Source organism: Triticum urartu, chromosome 1A, assembly GCF_056163025.1.
Source record: "Triticum urartu cultivar PI428250 chromosome 1A, HENAU_Tu73, whole genome shotgun sequence".
In the NCBI taxonomy this organism is placed as follows: Eukaryota; Viridiplantae; Streptophyta; class Magnoliopsida; order Poales; family Poaceae; genus Triticum; species Triticum urartu.
Window position 1 is genome coordinate 565,989,791 of NC_141873.1, and position 7,234 is coordinate 565,997,024.

Here is a 7,234-nt window from a genome sequence, read left to right on the forward strand (position 1 = left end):
AGGTTCTTCGTCACGTGCATCACGTCGATTGAGGAGCGGACCTCTAGGTCTTTCCAGTAGGGTAGGTCCCAAAATATAGATTTCTTCTTCCACATGGGTGCGTGTCCCTCAGCGTCATTCGGAACAGCTAGTCCACCGGGACCCTTTCCAAAGATTACGTAGTGTAAATCATTGACCATAGCAAGCACGTGATCACCGGTGCGCATGGCGGGCTTCTTCCGGTGATCTGCCTCGCCTTTGAAATGCTTGCCTTTCTTTCGACATTGATGGTTGGTCGGAAGAAATCGACGATGGCCCAAGTACACATTCTTCCTGCATTTTTCCAGGTATATACTTTCAGTGTCATCTAAACAGTGCGTGCATGCGTGGTATCCTTTGTTTGTTTGTCTTGAAAGGTTACTGAGAGCGGGCCAATCGTTGATGGTCACGAACAGCAACGCCTTAAGGTTAAATTCCTCCTGTCTGTGCTCATCCCACGTACGTACACCGTTTCCATTCCACAGCTGTAAAAGTTCTTCAACTAATGGCCTTAGGTACACATCAATTTCGTTGCCGGGTTGCTTAGGGCCTTGGATGAGAACTGGCATCATAATGAACTTCCGCTTCATGCACATCCAAGGAGGAAGGTTATACATACATAGAGTCACGGGCCAGGTGTTGTGATTGCTGCTCTGCTCCCCGAAAGGATTAATGCCATCCGCGCTTAAAGCAAACCATACATTCCTTGGGTCCTTTGCAAACTCATCCCAGTACTTTCTCTCGATTTTTCTCCACTGCGACCCATCAGCGGGTGCTCTCAACTTCCCATCTTTCTTTCGGTTCTCCCTGTGCCATCGCATCAACTTGGCATGCTCTTCGTTTCTGAACAGACGTTTCAACCGTGGTATTATAGGAGCATACCACATCACCTTCGCAGGAACCCTCTTCCTGAGGGGCTCGCCGTCAACATCACCAGGGTCATCTCGTCTGATCTTATACCGCAACGCACCGCATACCGGGCATGCGTTCAGATCCTTGTATGCACCGCGGTAGAGGATGCAGTCATTAGGGCATGCATGTATCTTCTCCACCTCCAATCCTAGAGGGCATACGACCTTCTTTGCTGCGTATGTACTGTCGGGCAATTCGTTATCCTTTGGAAGCTTCTTCTTCAATATTTTCAGTAGCTTCTCAAATCCTTTGTCAGCCACAGCATTCTCTGCCTTCCACTGCAGCAATTCCAGTACGGTACCGAGCTTTGTGTTGCCATCTTCGCAATTGGGGTATAACCCTTTTTTGTGATCCTCTAACATGCGATCGAACTTCAGCTTCTCCTTTTGACTAATGCATTGCGTCCTTGCATCGACAATGACCCGGCGGAGATCATCATCATCGGGCACATCGTCTGGTTCCTCTTGATCTTCAGCAGCTTCACCCGTGGCAGCATCATTGGGCACATCGTCTGGTTCCTCTTGATCTTCACCAGCTCCCCCCGTTGCAGCATCACCGTATTCAGGGGGCACATAGTTGTCATCGTACTCTTCTTCTTCGCCGTCTTCCATCATAACCCCTATTTCTCCGTGCCTCGTCCAAACATTATAGTGTGGCATGAAACCCTTGTAAAGCAGGTGGGAGTGAAGGATTTTCCGGTTAGAGTAAGACCTCGTATTCCCACATTCAGTGCATGGACAACACATAAAACCATTCTGCTTGTTTGCCTCAGCCGCATCGAGAAACTCATGCACGCCCTTAATGTACTCGCGGGTGTGTCTGTCACCGTACATCCATTGCCGGTTCATCTACGTGCATTATATATAATTAAGTGTCCAAATTAATAGAAGTGTACAAATCTCGAGGAAAATGGAGCTTGGAGGTCGAGCTTCGAGAGGAGAAAGCTTAAGTAGTGTGGCTCGGGCATTCCATCGAACACCTCATGTGCATAGGAGGTGAGCTAGAGCACCACAAAGCCCTCTCCCCCTCGGCCAGGAAAAACAGAGCACTGTGCTCTGCTCTTGCGCGAGGGGGTATATATAGGCACCTCATTGGTCCCGGTTGGTGGCATGAACCGGGACTAAAGGGGAGCCTTTGGTCCCGGTTCAAGCCACCAACCGGGACCAATGGTGGTGGGCCAGGAGCGAGGCCCATTGGTCCCGGTTCGTCCCACCAACCGGGACCAAAAGGTCCAGACGAACCGGGACCAATGGCCCACGTGGCCCGGCCAGCCCCCTGGGCTCACGAACCGGGACCAATGCCCACATTGGTCCCGGTTCTACACTGAACCGGGACTAATGGGCTGAGCCAGCCTGGACCATAGCCCTGTTTTCTACTAGTGGCCTGGGTTCTTATCTTGCTTTCGAACCGCGAGATAGTTCCGGCACGTTCATTGTTCACATATTCATGTTGAATAAGACTTCCAAAGGAAGTAGAATTATCATATGCTAAGAAAAAGCAAGCAGAATTATTCACGTGCATCTCTAGAAACAAGAGTTTAGTTTTTTTTCTCTTAACAAAAAAGAGTTTGCATTTTTATTTAGGAAAGAGTAGCACCACTTGTTCCACTAAAAAAGGAGTTACTTCCTCAATTATACCGCAATTAATTGCTGTGTGCCACATTTTTAACCCTGAGCGAATTTTTACTCGATTTTGTGTTGACTTGGCATGCCACGTAGACAGTTTTTTATTTGGCGCTGGTTCTCTTTCCGGTTTATTTACCTGTGCAGCTTATTATTTCTTTGGTTTTGTCTCCGTTTTAAGGAGTGGGTCAGACCTGTCAGGACGAGAGAATGAAATTGAAAGAATATATGGCTAAAAGACAACTAGTTCATCATTGATCCAATTAATTATTTCTAACAGAAGTGGTTGAATGTTAATAGTAGCATGTATACCTCGGATGTGGTTTCATTTCAGAATGGTAATATGGTGTACATATTCGAAGCTGGAGCTCAGACACGACCTTTGGGACACACATTTTTCATTCTATATCTGCATGAAGTAGATCACCTCGTAGAGGTCTCCGAACATGGCACAAGGATACGTTATCAAAAGGTATCATATCCATCCAAGAAGGAGGCGTCGAACAGGTTAACCAATGACAGATCATGGAGATCATTGTTATCTATCCAAGTAGTACTCGCAAACTTCTTGAATACAAATCGAGCATCATGAGAAGCTCTGTCTTCGAATTGTAGCAGCTCGATTTGACTCACCCTCCACTTGTCCTTGTCGCAACCATTGAATGACTCCTCAACGAGTCCGAATTCCATTATCTCCAGCACTTTGGCATTCATAATAATGAACCTAGCAAAATCAGCCTGTAGAGGATTGCCCTGGTAGAACTTCAATGCGGCTTTTTTTAGATGGTGCTCAAGACACTCAACTGGATCTGCCAGTGAAGCATAGATGCTCCCAGTTTTTATTTTCTCCAGTGGGTCCAGCTGGTTATAGGAATAAAAACAATAGAAAACAATTACTAATAGCTTGACAACAATATATATTGACACTTTAATCAAGCTAGCAAATATGAGCACTCACGGCGAGATATAGCCTCTCCAAATAGGGGAAGCACTTGAGGAAGCCAAGAACAACATCCAAATCAGAGCCGACATGATCGAGAGCCAAAACTTTCACCGTGTGAATTGTGGTTCTTAAGCTAATGGCGATCAGTTTCTACCCAAAAAAAGAACATATATCAGCCTGTATGTGATGTGAGCAATATATGTGTGTGCGTGGCTCGAAAATTTCAAGCTAGCTACACATACCTGAAATACTGTTGTTCCAAGGTGGAGTTCTGATATTGCTTTGCTCAATGGACCCAGTACCTCCAGTTTAGGAGCCCGAATTACCCGGATGGTTCCTGGGCCATAGTTGAGTGGAAGCAATCTCTCCAGGCAGGGGGCGTCATCAATTATGAGCTCTTGGACTTTGACAAAGCGAGAATATGCATCCAGTCGTCTATTTGTAAGGGCATAGAAGCCGATGCTCCGGAGAGTAGGGGAACTGATGTGAAGGCGGGGAGAGCCCACGGTCTCCCACAGCAGAAGGCTCTCCAACGCATGGCAGCCGGCGAGCACGGTGCCGAGAGTCTCCTCCGTCAGGATGACCCTGTACATGGTGAGCTGCTGGAGGAGCGGGAAGTCCACCGCTAGGTTGGGCGGGAGACGGCAGCGGCTGAACCCGGCCACACGATGCGCGGGCGCGCGGCGGAACACGGACGGCGGAAGCACATCGCTGCCGTTGCTGTTACTATTGTAGACGAGCCGGAGCTCCTGGAGGTAGGCGAGGCCACCGGAGCAGAACCAGCCGTCCACCCTTGTGTCGCCGGCGTCGCCGTGGCGGTAGCGGTAGGAGAGGGGCTCGATGGTGATAGAGATGCGGCGGACTGGGCCGAGGTGGCTGGAGAGGATGTGGGAGATCGTGTTTTCGGGTATTTCGTCGTCCACGTTAAGTGGCGCGGAGCGCCAGATATGGAGCGCCACTGGCGGGAGAGCGCCTGCGTGCGGCAAGCTTCGTTTGTTGGGAGGAGGGACACGATGGTGCCGAGGACCTCTTCAGGGAGGTTGCTGATGAAATCGGCACGATCCATCGCCATGTGCGTGGTCTGATCTAGCCAATAACAGGTGAACGTGAAGGACGGACACGAGGGTTTTTGCCTGTTTGTGTTTTCTGTGGCGTGGGTTTTTATAATATCTTTTGCGTGGGCTGGGTGTACGATCCGAGTTGCTTTCGAATATCAAGATGGATCGGAGTTTCTCTCGGTGATGAGATCACCATCAGCTGCAGATATCTTGGACTTGCAGTCGACTGGAGTGGGAGCCCGGCGACAGTCAGCCATCCCATCTTTTTTTTTTTGAAAAGGAGGCTTGTCCCCGGCCTCTGCATCTGAACAATGCATGCAGCCATACGAAAATGCTAGATTTACGGGGCTCGGCCTACGGACCCAGGTTACGAGATGAGCTGTTCTAATCTCGTTGATTTTGTCCCCCTGGTTTTTGCTGCGGGCCCAAAATCATTATGAATGCTAAGTCTCCACCTCATCCCTGTGACAACTTTCTGTAAAATCTTTCTGTAGCTGTAGCAAAGTTCTGCAACCATATGATTAAAAGTCTTGAAATAGCACAAAGTTAAAAAAATATTACAGCTCGCAAATGGAGCAAAGAACTCAAAATAAGCTCAATACCACAAGATCCCTAGATTCCTATCATGTTATGTGACCGCCATCCAAATCGGTTGAATATAACCCGTGCTACCATCTTCCACTGGTTGCACCCAATAACGAGCGGCTCCCTGGAGTCCGTAGGAGTAAGTAAGGACTACGTATGGATCCAGGCTGTAGATCTGAAGATGACCTGCATGAAGGTTAAAATATGTTGTCTGTTAAAAATCATATCCTTCCTGCAATTCCATATAGCCCACATAAGCGCTCATATTCCAATCCGTATACAAGACGCGGTAATATGTTCTACTCCGGCTAACCACGTCCCAAATAACGATTCAATGCTAACTGGAAGAAAAATGTTAAAGGCTATATGAATCGTTTGCCAAAGTAATTTCACGAGAGGGCAATCTATGAAGAGGTGTTATATTGTTTCATCATGATCACAAAACAAACATCGTGAACTGCCTACCCACCGTCGCTTTAGTAAATTATCTTTGGTGTGAATCACTTGTTTGTGAACAAAGCACATAAAGATTTTAGTACGCAAGGGAACCTTAACCTTCCAGATATGTATCGATCTCGGGATTGGGTCAGAATTGATTATATTCGTATACATAGATTTTACCGTAAACACTCCGTTCCTAGCCAATTCCAGTGCAACGAATAAGGTTGGTCGGATAGTTGAACCTCGATCAATCTCCGTAGCAAATGCATCCAAGAAATTCAATGCTCCCCAATTAAAGATCGCCTAAACTGAATATTCAAGGGTACCTATTACAATACTGTGCCCATGTAATCCTCCTTATGTTATACAATACTCCCTCTGTCCTAAAATATAAGAACGTTTTTAACACTAGCATAGTGTTAAAAACGTTCTTATATTCTGGGACGGAGGGAGTATTATATAAGTTGGGGTAGTGTATGGCTAGTGGCATCTCCCCTAACCATGTATCCTCCCAAAATCTTGTTGTCATTCCATTGCCAACTAAGAATTTGACCCTACGAAAGAACAAATCTTCCGTTCTCAGAAGTCCCTTCCAGAAAGACGAATCGTTAGGTCTCGCAGTGACTTGGGCAAGCCGTTTTCGATTGTAGATATTTGTTACGTAATATCTGTGCCCACATACCATCATTCTCTACTGATAATCTATACAGCCATTTACTCATGAGGCATTTATTTTTTATTTCCAGGTTTTCAATGCCGAGCCCCCTGGTCCTTAGGTCGGCAAATGATATCCCATCGAGACAGACGATACTTCTTCTTAGCCTCATCTGACTGCCAGAAAAATCGAGATCGAAAAAATCTAGTCTCTTCCATACCCCCTTAGGTACTTCAAAGAAAGATAAGAGGAACATCGCCATACTAGTAAATATTGAGTTAATAAGCACTAACCGACCTCCATACAACATTAGCTTGCCCTTCCAGCAGCTAAGTTTCTTTTCAATTCGATCTTCGATGCATTTCTATTCTTTATTAGAAAGTTTGTGATGATGAATTGGTATGCCCAAGTAACTAAAGGGCAAAGAACCTAACTCACATCCGAACAACTGTCTATATGCATCTTGCTCCTCTTTGGCCCTACCGAAGCAGAACAATTCGCTCTTGTGAAAATTAATATTTAGTCCCGACAATTGTTCAAAGAGGCATAGTACTAGTTTCATATTCCGAGTTTTTGCAAGGTCATGTTCCATGAAAAGAATAGTGTCATCGGCATATTGTAAGACAGAAACTCCCCCATCGACTAGATGAGGGACAAGTCCCTCAACTTGGTCGTTCTCCTTGGCCCTACCAGTAAGAACGGTCAACATATCCGCCACTATATTAAATAAGAGAGGATACATCGAATCCCCTTGTCTCAATCCATTACGAGTCTAAAAAATAGTGACCGGTATCATCATTAACCTTAATTCTGACACTTCCTTTTTGGACTAGAGAACCCACTTGGTTCCGCCACGCCTCATTAAAAACCTTCATACGCCTTGCCTACTGAAGAAAAGGCCACTTAACTTTATCATATGCCTTCTCGAAATCCACTTTAAAGATAACCCCATCTAGCTTATTCAAATGAATTTCATGGAGACTTTCATGTAGGACGACAA

The 7,234-nt window shown here is 46.3% G+C and overlaps 1 pseudogene; it reads right to left on the bottom strand.

Moving 5' to 3' along the window:
• Positions 1-3,017: 3,017 nt before the first annotated feature.
• Positions 3,018-4,567, bottom strand: LOC147992818 (F-box/LRR-repeat protein At3g26922-like; annotated as a pseudogene).
• Between the last annotated feature and the right edge of the window lie 2,667 nt (positions 4,568-7,234).